A 16,506-nucleotide genomic window follows, 5' to 3' on the forward strand; every position below is an offset into this window, starting at 1 on the left:
GACAAAAACAACTATGGAAGGCAGTAATTACTAGGGATACAGTTACAAGGCTCAGCATTCCTATCTCGTCGCAGTTAACCATCTGAAGAAGTCCAGAGGATAAGTTGGCTGAAACGTGGGGAAACAACAATTATGAAGATAAGGATAACGGTCCGCAAAAAATTAATACACATAAACATTTCTATGTAACTTGCCATAAGTATATTTTGATAGTAGTATTAAGCTCTATTCACGTGTTGAATACTATTGAAGCAAATACTGAAAATATACATATACGTACATGTGCATACATGAAATAATAATTCTCTATATTTCTCTTAGTCTGACTGTCCGTTTTTCTGGCGGCCTGCCCGTTCCATTTTCCCTCATAAACTACTGGGTCAATCTGGCTAAAATTTCGTATCGACCTTTGTTATAGGATGCACTGAACCAAGAATTATAGTGACCGTTCGATGTTCACGTAGGGATTACTAGTGATCAAAATACCACATTTACTCTACGAGTAATCAATGCTAAGTAGCTGTTGCGATAACGCAAAGATTTTACAAAGGTTATCGAAAAAAAATTGGGATTCTTGGAAACCTGAGGAAACTCGTTGTCATCCAAACTCTAGGAAACGATACTGGTTATTATTAGTGAGTACTCTCTGATAATGGCCTGTGTGAGAACTCCTAGTGAGTATGAATAATGAAAAGAAGAAAAAGAAAAAGAAGAAGAAGAAAGAGAAAAAAGAGAAGAAGAAAAAGAAGAAAGAGAGGAGAAGGAATATTATTCTGTATTATATTTATCTTAATCTATCTGTCCGTTCCATGTTTTTTTTTTCTCAGAAACTACTTGGCTGATCTGGCTGACATTTCGTATGGACCGTTATGATTATAAAGTGCATCGGACAAAACATTGTGAGGTCCATACAGTTAGACTTTAATGAGGATTGGTCACCACAATACCACATTTATGGTAGAAGTTTTCTCGGACACTACTGGGCCAATTTGGCTAAAATATTGTATGGCCCTTTTTTATAATAAGATGTAGTGAGCTAAGTATTTTGGCATCTGTTCGATGCACAGTTATGGATTAATATGGATTAATAAGGATTAGGCACCACAATACCACATTTACTCTTAAAGTTTTCTCGGCAACTATTGGGCCGATCGAGCTCAAACTTTGAATGGACCTTTTTATGATAAGTTGTAGCGAACTAAGTATCGCTTTGATGCACGGTTAGAGATGAATAGGAATTAGGATTTAATGCACATAACCTTTGTAAACATCTTTACGTTATCGCAACAGCTACTTAGCATCAATTTGGCATAATGCGCTCATTTTAAGTCAACTAGCTATAACTTTTTCCCGTTTTTAACGTGAAAAAGTCTAGTAATCTATATGTCTATAAAACTGAAATTGTCTGTCTATGCATGTGTGTGTCTGCATGTGTACATTTTCCTACCAAACTACTCTGTCAATTTTCAGTCTACAGACTCGAGATTTGACATAAGGTGTATTGAAATTTTAGAAAATCTTTTTAATCGGTTTTCGGCCAGAGATTTAGTTGTCAAGGGGTCAAAGTTCAACGATTTTGCCTTTGAAAACTTTACCAACCTCCTCCGCCAATTTTGGGTCTAAACACTTGAAATTTTAGATGTAGGTTACTTGGATATGGATCAAACTTTTTAATTTGATTTCAGCCCAAAATCAATAAATGTTAAGGGGTCAAAATTGGGATCAAAGTTAACAAATATTGTTTGACCTTTGCGGTCTCTAGTAAACTAATTAACCAATTTTGGGTCTAAACAGTTGAAATTTTACATAAAGGATATTCAGCCATGCAGCAAGCTTTTTAATCAGTTTTTGGGTGATAATTTGGCTGTGAAGAGGTCAAAGTTGAAAGAGTTGACCTTTGCAGACTCTATGAAACTCCTTCACCAATTTTGTGTCTAAACACTTGAAATTGTAGATGTAGGTTATCTTGCCATGAGTCAAACTTTTTATTAAATATATATATATATATATATATATATATATATATATATATATATATATATATATATATATATATATATATATGCACATAAAGTTATGAACAGTATATAGGGCCCGAACAACCCGGGCTGAACTACTAGTAAATAATAAAGATGAGAATTGAAAATAGTTTTTTTCACGTTGTATTAGTGATAACTGATAACACATGAACTTGTAATAAATATAATTTTTTAGTATTTCATAGATATTTGTCCTGTTCTTTTTGATGTTTTCCGAACTTCCTTGGAACAGTCCGAATTCGCTGATAAAATTGAAACCTCTCAGTAAAAAAAGGAAAAAAAGCAAACAAAAAAAAACACACAACCCCCCCCCCAAAAAAAACAAAACGAAACAAAAAACAAAAAAAAACAACGATTAATCTAAATCGTAAAAGTATTACGGGAAGAAAGAGGCTGATCGTTTATTTAACAAAGGAGCTGATCTCCGAGAGGATGAGCGGAGGGGAGGGAGGCGTCGCCGCCATAGCTTGCAATGGCTTCCAATTTAACGAGAAATGCGAAAGAATTACCATTTTGAACTTGGCAACTCACTTCTAATTTCAGACGAAACGATTAACGTCGTAAGAGTTTGTGTGGAAGCCAGCCTCTGGGTAATGATGGCATGTATTATTATTGGTCGGCGAAGATAATTGGAGATGTAGAAGGAGCAATGACAGAGTGGCCTCCCCTTCGTAATACGTTGTGAGCAAGTAATCTAAGATCCAAAAAGCGAATTTCCATGTCGCGATTCCATGTTTTAATCGATATAGCTCACGGAGGCAGGGGGGGGGGATGCGTGTGCGGGAGCAAGGAGGAGGGAATTAAGGTAAACACAAATAGATAAATAAATAAAGTCATTTTGAGTATTGAATTTTCATGATGGCCACGGCTACCCAATTGATATCTGGCTATTACAGGCAAGATGGAAGAAATGGAAAAAGAATTCTTTGGTTTAAAATTTTCTCGTGAATTAGTGAAGACCCACATGGCCTAAATCTTCGGATAATACGCAGCATCGCCTGGAGAAGAGAAAGGAGAGGATAATAAGTAAAAAAAAAAAAAAAAAAAAAAATAGAGGAAAAAAAGAAAAGAAAAATCGAAGGAAGAGAAAGAGTAACGATGCGTAAGTGAGAAAAGGAGCGGAAAAGTGGAAAGAAAAGGTGTAAGATATCTAACACTGCTTTGACAGTTTTGCATATCGGTGTGGAAGAACTTGCCACGTTTAGCCACTATAAAAAGTCACGATACGACGAAACAGCTGTCTGTAAATAACTGTATATATATATATATATATATATATATATATATATATATATATATATATATATTTATATATATTATTTTCACAAAAATACTGACTTATGAACAATTACCGAATTCTCAATTATACAAACATAGCATTTAGTAACTAGAGACCTCTTCAGGAAACAGCGCTTATTTACGAAAACCGAATTGAAAATGTATATATACATATATATATATATATATATATATATATATATATATATATATATATATATATATATACATATATATGTATATTTATATATACATATATACATATACATACATATACATATATATACACATATGTATATATATATATTTAATTTTATAATCATTATAGTAAATTATATATATATATATATATATATATATATATATATATATATATATATATATATATATATATATTATTGGCACCCTTTCTAGTTTTACGTTTCTTGGAGAAAAAAAAATTGTCACTAATTATTTTTATTAAAGTGTTGATGAACATTTATATCGACCATCGAAAGATCTCCTGAAACACTTTTTGGAAGTTTTTTTTAACCTTTAAAACTATATATATATATATATATATATATATATATATATATATATATATATATATATATATATATATATATACTAGCTGTACCCGGCCAGGCGTTGCTGTGGCTCAGTTTGTTAAAATGGAACACATGTGAAAGTAGAGAAAAGTTTTATTCTTTTTTTCAAGAGAATGTACAAATTATTTTTTTTAACAGATGTTAAGAAAATAAACAGAAAAATACTTCCATCATTAATTATGCAAAAAAAAAATAAATAAAATGTTGATTTAGTGTTTCAATATGCTTATAAATTACGATAAAACTTGCTGAGTATGCACTGTTTTACGGTTGTTGTAAAAATGGAACGGAAACTTAAATTTCGCTTCATTTTAATCTTTCTTAATTTTGTAATAGTGCCCCCCTTCAAACGAATATAATAAAAACAGTAACATTCAACAATTGTACTTTATGTATATAAAACACAAAATATTTATTTAAAAAAAAAAAGAAAAAAAAAGTTAATAACGAAAGGGAAATAATTCCATTTTTAAACGAAAAAGTCAGTTTTGTATATCTTTTTGTTATTTTTTACATAAGTCCAGCTTACCATTCACATTGGAAATGTCGCCATTTATAGGTTGTCGGGTACGTTTACAATGAATAAACACTCCAATCTAGTAGATGTATCAGAATTTTTGTAGGAATTTTTTACATCCCTATCACGAAACTGCGAATAAAATATAAAAATCTCGTAATTTCTCTTTTAAAAGTGGGTTGTTTATTTTCTTTATGGATTATACTTCCAAAATAAACTATTAAAGTTGTTTTAAAAGTAATAGAAATATTTTTTTATTTTTAAAAAAACAGTAATGAATTTTACGAACTCAATATTTTTCAATTTTTAAACTTTAAAAATCTATCAAAATTTTTCTATTGATTCTATTTTTACGATATTTTCAGGGTCAATGTGAAATGTTATGTTCTTTTCAATAAACCGAATATAATATTTTAGACAAACGTTTTTTTTTAATTCACGCCCCCCCATTTTCAAGTGTATAGTAAAAAGTAAATAATTAATTTACACACCAAAGTTTTATATATCACAAATTGAAGAGAAAAGGTCAATAAGTAATATATTCAAATTTAAAACAAAAAAGTAGTGTTTTTTAGAAATTTACCTGTAAAGTTCGAAGTTTAAAACCTGTTTTATTAAACCACGTTGTTTGTTTTTTCTTTTGTTTTTTTTTATGAAACCTTGGTCCTTGCTCCTTTAATTAAAAAAAAAAAAATAGGGCTTGAATTACATTTTTCAAGTGGTTATAAGCTTGGAAAGACAGGGGGTAGAATAATTCACGCCTCCCATTTTGAAATGTCTATTAAAAAGTAAATAATTTATTCACCAAAGTGTTATATATCACAAATTGAAGAGAAAAGGTCAATAAATAATATATTCAAATTTAAAACAAAAAAGTAGTGTTTTTTAGAAATTTACCTGTAAAGTCCGAAGTGAAAACTTTTTTTTTTTAAAAACATGTTTTTTTTTTTTTAATGAAACCATGGTCCTTGCTCTTTTAATTGAAAAAAAATAGGGCTTGAGTTACATTTTTCGAGGAGTTATAAGCTTGGAAAGACGGGGTGGAATTATTCACTATTTTTCACGAAATTTCTTACACACCTACCAATCTACCCATGTTAAGGACGGCTTTTGGAATAGATACCCTTAACCTTGCCAGAATACCCGAAAAGCTATAAAGTTGACGTGTCGAATGTGAACGATGAGTTGGACGTAATATAAAAATGTATCGAATTTAAAAGGGAACGAAATTCAAATTTCCGTTCCATTTTTACAACCGTAAAGCAGAGCATTCTATGCAAATTTTACCTAACTTACTGTATTAATGCTATTTTTTTTAAGCAAGAAAAAAAAGGTAAATATCCAGATACGCTACTACAGAACACCGACCACTCTAATTTGTTTTTTTACAGGTAATTGAGGTCGCTGACAACGAATCTGATAGTCAAACTTGGGGCAAATTTACCGTTTGCATGGTATTTACCCCTGAACCCACGAACTTCTTTCCACCATTTTGCAGCTTCCGTTTATGCTACGCGCATGCGCGCTGTAGCTGTAGCATAAACGACGGCTTCACCAAGCAAACTACGTTGAGGGGGAGGGGATTTTTTTTTTCCAGGACATAGAATTTTCTAATTTTCAAAAATACATTATAGCGCTTTTTGGGTGGAAAATTTAAAATTAGCTGAAAAAGAAATAAAATAAGAAAAGGAAAGCACACCAAGTTGGAGTAGGGGGGGGGGGGGTAATTTATCTGGTTTTTTTTTGTTTTTTTACCTGGAACATAGAATTTTCAAATTTTCCGTAAGTAACGCACCGACATTTACCAATTAGAGCACCATTTAACATTTTCCGAAGATTTTACTTTGTACATTGGGGGCACGAGCGGGGGGGGGGGCGGATGTAATGTTGGGGCGCGCGCACCCCCCAACATTACACCCCCCACCCCCAAACAAATTAGAGTGGTCGGTGTTCTGTAGTAGCGTATCTGGATATTTACCAAAAAAATATTTAGGTTTGGCTATAAATTCCTAAACTCATTTCACCCTAAATAATTTAGGTGACTAAAATAGGAATCTAATTGAATCTTTAATTTCCTGAATAGTATGCGAAAATTCATTTTTCTTCGAGCTATATCGAAGTCATTAATACGGACTTTAGGGGCTTTTTTCGTAATGTTACTGTAAAATTTTTTTTTTTTTTACAAATTACGATGCTTCAAAAAAAGCAAAAATAAATTCTTGCGTTTTTTATTTACTACTGAAAACCATAACTTTAGTAAAGGTATTTTTTGTTTAAACAAGATAAAACATTTTCACTAAGAGTTAAGTAAAAATAATTAGTTCATTATATTCTGCGATCAATATTTGAAAAATACTGCAATTTTCATTAAAATTCGTTAATTTCCTGATTTTTGGTGAATTTTTAAGTAAAGGGAGGAGTCAAAATGTGTATACACTTTGAGCGTCGGCATTCATTTTGCGACCACGTGTGGTTAATTTAAATTAAATTTCAATTACATGGTTACATTATCAATAATCATGTAATTAAACCCATTGAAAATTTACGGATATTGTAAACACATTCTGTTTACATTAAGCCTGTAGTGTTTTTTTAGTGATGCAATGTTGTCAACTGAGATTTAAAAAAACCCGCGAGATCAGGAGAATCCTACAATAAAAAAATTATAAATATAGTATATTCAATATATAAAATGTTCAGTGTTTTCTCACTATATGTTTCTGGAATTATATTGAAGCGGTTAGCTCCCCAGAAGGCTTACATATTTTATCAGCTAGTTTTGCCTTTTTTTTCAGAGAGGGTTTTTTTTTGCAGGAAACAAATTATAAACTCAAAGTTTATAATAAAAGTTAAATTGAAATATACTGCAAATTAAACATCACAATAATGGTGCAACATATTTTGAAATTAGGAAAATAAAAAAACAAAAAAACTTTGTTTTAGCATAGCAAGCGACAAACTTTTTTTTGGCCTTATATAATAAAGAAAAGATGTGTAAATTAAAAAAATTTGGAAGATAAACAAATGAATTATGTTTTTTTTGTTTTTTTTTTACTTATCGAGTTAACAGAAAATGAAATCTTTCGTCAATTCGTGGCTGTGAAATGAATCGAACCGGAAGTTCAGTTTTATCAACAGAACAGATTCGCAGTAACGGTTAAAAAATATATTTATTTTATTTAATATTTTAATAATTCGCGAGGTAAATTTATTTTAATAATATAAAAACATACCTCGACTCTAAAGATGGGTTGTCTGAAAATTTCAAATAAATTGGTAACGTAGAAATATGGTTTTATTCTTTTGTAACGAACCAAATTTACATTTATATATATATATATAGATATACTAGATTAACCGTGACCTGTTGGGTCAGTATGTTATATTAGCTATGGAATTAATGTATGAGCGTGAAACTTGTAACGCAAAGAAAATAGTTTTTTGTGACATGACAGAAACATTTCTATGAAAGTATATTAAAATGAAAAAAGAATATAGATAGATTTCTATGAGTCGTTCTGTTTATAATTGTTTATTTTTTGAAAAAAAATAAAACAACTTACAGCCATTGAATTATAAGTAGTTTGCTATACTTATAGGTAAATGTGCATTGAACAGATACCATAATACTTAAAGTTAAATTCAAATTTTGATATATCGTTTAACTAGCATGGGTACCCGGCATTTCTCGAGTGTTTGGAGGTGTGTGTTGAGCAAAAAAAAAGTGGTAGTAGGAGGGCAGGCTCGAACCCGTACCACGAAGGGGGGGGGGGAAGAAAGTGAAAAAAAACCTGACGTCTTTGGTGTTACGACCACCGCCAAACCGAAAGTAACGTAGATTTAAATTAATGATAGACAATCGAAAAGAGGGGATAACTTTCGAAAATATCGGTGAGAAAAGCGACCCCTCCCTGTAAAAACGTGCCCAGTTGAAGGTGAAGAAATTAATGTTTTTAGCCAATTTTTCGGTATTTGTCGTCTTAAGGGTCGAGCTTCAAAACAATACTGACCTTTGAAAATCCGTCGCCTCTGTCGAAGGTTTTAGGCAGACATGCATATATAGATTTATATATTTGTAGCTCAAATTTACGACCCAATCCGATTAAAAAGCTTGCCCTATCTCTGAATACACTTTATGTAAAATTTCAAATGTTTAAACGAGAAATTGTCTGAGTAATTTGGTGGAAACTGCAGAGGTTAAATGTTTTTTAACTTTGGCCCCTATTATGGCCCCTTAACATTTATTGTTTTAAGTTCAAATCAAGTAATTTAGTTAGATACATGCCCAAAGAACCTCAAAGAACCTATATCTAAATACACTTTATGTAAAATTTCAAATGTTTAAACGAGAAATTGTCTGAGTAATTTGGTAGAGACCGCAGAGGTCAATTCTTTTAACTTTGACACCTATTATGACCCCTTTACATTTATTGTTTTGGGCTCAAATCAAGTTATTAAGTTAGATCCATGTCCAAGGAACCTATATCTAAAATTTCCTGTCCAAGAAATCTATATCTAAAATTTCAAGTGTTTAGACCGAAAATTGGCGGAGGAGGTTCTCAAAGGTCAAATCATTTAACTTTGACCCCTTAACAGCCAAATTCTGTCCGAAAACGGTATATCAAATCTCGAGTCTGTAGACTTAAAATTGAGAGAGTTATTACGTAGGAAAATGTACACACACACAGAGACACATACACAGACACACAGATACACAGAAACGTTCACCTTTATATATATACTTGCAGTTTCGCCCGGCTTTGCTCAGGCCCTATGTACTGTATATAAGGTTATGTGCATACGTATATATTAAAAGGTGTGAATATGTAAAGTAATTCTGTATAATAGTCTTCTTTAACTACGTTTCTCTCTCTCTCTCTTTCTCTCTCTCTGTATATATATATATATGTATATATATATATATAAATATATATACATATATATGCATATATATATACATACATACACACACACATATATATATATATATATATATAAATATAAAAGGTGTGAATATGCAAAGTAATGCATTTCTGTATAATAGTCTTCCTTAACCACCTTTCTATGTGTGTATATATATATTGGGGCGGAGAGGGCTCCCGTAAGCCGTGGTGAATGCAACCTTTCTAGGAGAAGCAAATCTCTGATTTAAAAACCATAAAGCGGAAGACCATTACCCGCATTAAACTGGTCTGCAGTTTAATTTGTTGCTGGCTATCTTGCTCTTGCTTGTTGTCTGGATCTCAACATTTTGAACCGAGAGAGAGAAACTGAGCTGTCGTACAAAGCTAAGACTCTGTAACATCATCTGAGTATAGATACTCCCTCAGGCATTTGGGCTCATGGATTTTAAATGTCTGAGGGAGTGGCACGCGTCTGACAAGACGTTGCAATCATCATCATATATATATATATACGTATATATATATGCATATATATACATATATATATACATATATACATATATATACATATATACATATATATACATATATATATAATACTAGCAGACGTACTCGTCGTTGACTGGGTTCAAAAGAAAGCCTAAAGAAAATGGACTGTAATTGATGATAGATTATGAAAAAAAGAGGGTTGTAAAGAGATAGGTTTTGATACTCAAAAATTTTACCCTAAGCAAAATATGATGAAAGTAAAGATAATTTTCGCGAAAATATATTTTTTTATATCAACTTTGTTTCGATTCGTAGCCAAGTGAGAAACAAAATGATGTTTCCTTACAAAGAGAAAATGTTATATATATATAATAATATAAATATACAGGGAATAAATGTTACCATAGTCAATAAAAGTTACTTTTATGGTAGAAAAGTTCATTGGTTTGTATTTTTATGTAGTTTGTAAAAAAATTCTTTTTTTTAAATTCACGAACCGGTTTAAAAAAAAAAATCAAAATGGCAACCACTATGAAATGGAGAGCCCCGTATTCAATTTGAAGGAGGGGCACCTGAGCAATCTGTGTTAACAATTTAAGAGAGTTCTGTCAACGTAAGGAATATTTATAAACATATTTTAATGTTTTCCGGTATTTTGTGCTTGAGGAATATTCGATTATGGCATGTGTAGTTTATATAAAAATTCATTTAAGTAGTTATCGCCTGAAATTTCGTTTTAATTTCGGTTCGCTGAAATTATTTCAAGTAAAGAGCATTAAAAACTCTTTCAAAACAAAAAAAAAACATGAACTGAACTTTTATTGCCTATGGTAACATTTATTTCTTGTATATTTATTTATTTTGGTAGTCGTTTGTTGGCTTTTCTGCTAAACACTCTTACTAAATGATATCGACGAAATATCGAAAAATAAAGAAACAAAAACAGTTTTGAAAAATTATGAAGCTTTACTTACTTTAGTTTAAATAATCCGAAACAGCAAAACGGGATATTAGAAAGTAAACTCGTAATAACTTTAGTTTTTTAAAGCAAAGAATCGATATAAATATGAATAAGAAGAAAATGGCGCCCTTTTCAAGTAGAACAGCTTCGTTTCAATTTTACAGTATTGAACGGTGTAGTATTGCGCCGTCGGATTCAGGGTTGTACTATTGTAATGTAAAGAGCACGCAGGAAGGGTTGTAATCAACTGAATTCCTTATAGTACACTGACAAAAAAAGCTTAAACAGATATATAAATAAAAATAAAAAGGTTATGTAAATGTTTTTAAAAAGACACGTAATCACGTGAGCAGGATTTTTCCTTCTTTTGACAGATAACAAGTAACGTTCTTATTTTTTATTATTTATCTATTTATCTATTTTCGAAAGAGTGCCACGTCCAAGTGGAGAAGGAAAAAAACAGAGTTATGCAAAATTTGTGCCGAGAATTGTCTAAAGTTCCGACTTTTGTTTTGCTTTCACTTTAATAAGAACGTGAATTTATGAGATGAATTTATTCGACACAGTATGATTCAACTAAAAATAAATAAATAAATAAAAGTTAACGCGAGTTAAGATTAAAGTTAAGGTGATATGTTGGACTCTCACTCCTTTTAAAAAAACTTGTTAAACTTTGTGACATATTTACATTCTATGGAGGTCAGGCGCGAACGAACACCCAATAATTTTATTATACCATATTTCTTCAAACTGAAACATAATTATCAAAGTATACTTACGCAAATAAATATGAAAAGTCTATATTAAAGTTTGTGCCATATTTCCATGGAGTACAGGCGGGAACACAGACCCCACAATGTTATTATACCATCCCTATTTAAGTTAAAACATACTTATCAAAGTATTCTTATGTACATCTATATCAAAAACCCTTGTAAACGTTTTTTTTTCATTTTTTATTTCCATATTTTGGGGGCCATGCGCAAACGCAGACCCCCACCCATACAGTGGCGTATCTAGGGTATGGCAGGCATGGCCCGTGCCATGGGCGCCACTCTGACATGGGCGCAAAAATTGCTTGACAAAAATTAAAATTTGAACAATGCGTAAGAATAACCATATAATTACTTTATTAAAACATTCATTTCATGGTTTATCTTTCGTTAAAATTGTGCCTGTATTATAATATTATGTAGGTTAGGTATATCTAAGGTATAAATTATTAAGAAGGGGCGCACATTCAAACTTTGCCATGGGCGCCATTTTACATAGGTACGCCACTATATATATATATATATATATATATATATATATATATATAGCATCGAGCACTTACGAGAGGGGGTGGGACTACGTGAAAGTTTTCAATATCCTAAGTGAAAGTTTTGTGTAAGTTAAACTGAAGTTAACAAAACAAAAGAACAACGACAAAAACGGGATAAAAAAAACAACAAAAGTTACCAAAGGCAATATCAGTTACTTTCTACTTAGTTATTCATTTTGTTTTTTTTAGCATATTTGAAAGTTCTTTTTTGTATTATTAAAACAAACTCCGTGTGCAATTTGTTCAATTAGATCGAAAAAGATACAGTACAACATGGCTGCTAAAAACATTGCACCAGGACACTTGATAATCGCTCAAATATTGAAAGTTAGATAAACTACATTACATTTTTGCTTGATTGGTGGCATTGGATGTGTTTCTAACAGTATGTTGCTTAATTTTCGATTTTTGAGCGATTATAGCATCGGTACAGTAGCAGTCATGGTGTACTTTTCGTTCTAACTGAATGAAGTGGACACGTTGTTTGTTTTGAAAAAAAAAAAAAAAGAAGAAACTAACCGAGGTAGATAGAAGTGTAAATTATCTTGTCTTTGGTAATATTTATTTGTTACATATTTAATTTTACTTTCTTTTCTTATTCTCTGAACTACAGTTTAAATACCCAAAGTGTTTCTGTGGAAAGAACTGGATTCGAACCTGGCCTACCTAATGTTTATTTAGTCTATTTTTCTATTTCCATACTTCTGTTTCACTCTTTTTTTGATTTGACTCCATATTTATTTTGTCTTTAATCTCCATTTTTTTTCTTCTTTCAATTCTTTTTAAAATCTTTTTTGTTAGTTATAATATTTCTTGATAGTATCTGATTCCCGACTCAATCCTCTACCCATATAAGAGCCAAACCCGTCTTAAGATTGAGTAATGTTGCCATCTATGGGGAGGAGCTGCTCCAAAGCACCCTTTTTCTTGCCTGGAAAGGATACAAAACTGACTTAAAAAAAAACTAGTGGGCGATGTCGTTTTCTCCTCCCTGCTTCCGCTTTCTAACGGAAGTGACACTGTGAGCCTATCTCTGCTCTATTTTCATGGCAGTTGCTCGACTGAGTTTCACTTTATGCCCTCCCCGCTCTCTGCACATTCACAACAAACACTCACCTAACTACAAGCACCGTCAGAAATTTCCCTTTCTCTCTATCTGTGGCTAAAACTAAACAAAAATTCCACGAGCAAAGCTTTTTTTTTTTCGCAGAGTGCTCGGTTGTGGAACACAATACGGCGGAGCTGCTTCCCAACTGACAATAACATTGGCGTTTTAAAGTCCAACGTAGACAAGCTCTTGTTGAGCCGTCCTTTAAACCGATTAATATTTTACCCAATTTCTACCCGATCATCATGTTGTCTCACCTGACACTCAACTCTTTTCCATGAGTGATCTCCGGGCCTTGATAAGCGGTAACTCTATAGTTAAAAAACAAACAAAAACAAACAACCCCCCCCCAAAAAAAACAGCAAAAAACAAAACAAACAAACAAAAAACAAAAAAAAAAAACAAAAAAACAAAACAAAACAACAACAACAACAACCATAACAACAACAACAACCATAACAAAAATATTTTTTTTCTTTCTTTCAATCGTTTATCTTTTCTATCCTCTCATTCCTTTTTCTTTTCCAAATTTTCATTTTATGTTTTTTTTTTCAACCCTTTTCCATTTCCATTCGGCATTAATTTGCTACACCCATCCTTTATTATTACCACGAAACACAAACTTTAAAATCTGTTACTGTCAATCCACAGATTCTTCCATCCTCTTTCTCGACATCCAAGCGAATCACAGCGACTATAGTAACTGCCTCTTATTACCGTTTCTTCAGCATCCCCCACTCCCCGCATCGGCACAAAACACTATGTCGACAAATTACACGCTTAATCAGAATGGAATTAATAAAAGCTGGCTTCCCTGTTTGCGTTGCAACATGGCCGACCGCCGTGGCTGGGCGGCTTAATAAGTTCACTGAATGGGCGTAAAGCTCGCTAATAGGAACTCATTTGTAAGGAAGACCCTTGAATCCTGAAAATGATAGTTTTCAGACAAACGCTTAATAGCTTTCTCAAGTAGGTTTTGTTATTGTGTTATGTCGGCCTTCCATATAACTGGCGGCATTTTCACTGTACGTAGGTGGCGCCGAAGGAGATCAGGTATGTGCGTGGAGGTTGCGGGTTGAGTAGCCAATAAAGACGAAGATTGGAGAAGGGATAAAGAAGAAGAAGGAGAAGGAGAGGAATAAGAGAAAAGAAAGAGGTGTTTATTCGTAATACTATGTGATATCAAGGATATTGTTGATGATGGTGTTAGAAATAGCAATATTATCAATAGTGAGTTTTCGACGGTTCAAGCTACGGCGGTTTGTGGAAGGGGGTCCAAATAGGATATTGATGGATTGGAAACTGATGACAAATGCAGATTAAATAAATTTGGTAGATATCTGTATGTAATAGTTTTAGGTTATATATTATCTTGGAATGTGCTCAGTACGTAAAGCTATTTATTTTCTTAAATCTATCTATATATGTACATATAATGTGTTATATATATATATATATATATATATATATATATATATATATATATATATATATATGATTAAAAATAATATTATCTTTATATAAAAATTTAACGAGATATAAAAACGCTCAATATGCTAGATGAAGTTATTGCAAACAAGAAATTCACACACACACACACATACACACACACATACACATATGTATATATATATAAATATTATCTTAAAATCGAAATCTATCAAGATAACAAAAGGTTCAATATACTAGATGGAGCAATTAAATAAATAGGATAATATTTATTTAATTGCTCCATCTAGTATATTGAGCCTTTCATTATCCTGATAGAATTCTATCGATAATTTATACAAATAAAACCACGTATGTATGTTTAATCGATAAACTCTTAAACTACTAGTCTCATAACACTGAAATTAATAGGAAATAGCAATCCACCAAGGATGGTTTATAACGAGTAAAATCTTGGTTAGGATGGATGAATAACGTGTACAGAAATATGTCGGCAAGTTGAAATGCAGAATGTTCATTTCGACTTGTCGACATATTTGTATTAGTTTTGCGCATGCACAAATTCATTCATACATTGCTTGAATTTGTTCAATTTTAAATCATTTTATCTGTCAGGTTAGTTCAAACGTTAGGGAACGCACCCGAGGCCCTAAATGTTTTGGTTTCGATTCTAGCTGATGGCACTAAGACATGCTTTTCTTTTTTTTAACTTTTGAAATCAATACTATATATATATATATATATATATATATATATATATATATATATATATATATATAGTACTACTTATATATATATTATACTGATTATATATACAGTGCTACACAAAAGTATTGGATACATTACATTTTTCTTCATAACTTTATTTAGGGTTCAAGATTTTACCTAAAATTTTGTCAGTAAATTCCTATCACTATTCTAACTAATATTTGGGGTAGTAATTACAAAATTAAAGTTTAGAAAGTTTATATTAAAGGAAAAATATAAATCAACTAACGCAAAAGTATTGGATACATTGATTTAATATTTGGTTGCATAGCCTTTATTGCGTTCAATAGTCTCCAATCGCTTTCTATAGTTGAACACATGTTTTTTGCAAACATATGCAGGTATTTTGCGCCATTCTTCTTTGCAGAACTGTTCTACTTGTTGAATATTTTGTGGATTCCTCTTGTAAACATTGATCTTCAATATTTTCCACAAATTTTCAATTGGGTTGAAGTCTGGAGACATACTGGGCCAAATAAGAACGTCAATGCCGTTATTTCTAAGCCATTCTTTGGTTAGTTTGGCAGTATGTTTGAGATCATTGTCCTGCTGAAACACGAAATTACTATTATGTCCCAACAAATCAGCAGATTTCTGGAGGTTTTTATCCCAAATCTCCCTGTACATGCGTCCATTCATTCTACCATTGATAATTTCTAGTTCACCAGTACCTTTGGATGAAAAACACCCCAAATACTATAATCGAACCACCGCCAAACTTTACCGTATGAATGGTATTCTTTTTGTTATAGGCGGTGCCATTTTACGCCATACATGTATTGCTGTGTTTCGATTTTCGATTTTCGTTTCGTCTGACCAGATTACCTTGTTCCAAAATTCTTGGGGTTGTTCCCCATATGTTTTAACATAATTCAAATGTTAAGCTTCAATAATGAAACTTTTCTTGAGGACCTGGATACAAAACCTGCACGATTTAGAACTGTACTGATTGTAGCCTTGCTCACATTAATCCCAGCTTTTCTGATGTCGGTTTTAATTTCACCATGAGTAAGAAAAGGGGATTTTTGTATCTTTCTGCTTACCCACCTTGATTTTTTTTCGTTTAATTTCCTTGACCG

This window comes from Euprymna scolopes, chromosome 14, assembly GCF_053919585.1.
Source record: "Euprymna scolopes isolate OS-2025 chromosome 14, ASM5391958v1, whole genome shotgun sequence".
Taxonomy (NCBI): Eukaryota; Metazoa; Mollusca; class Cephalopoda; order Sepiida; family Sepiolidae; genus Euprymna; species Euprymna scolopes.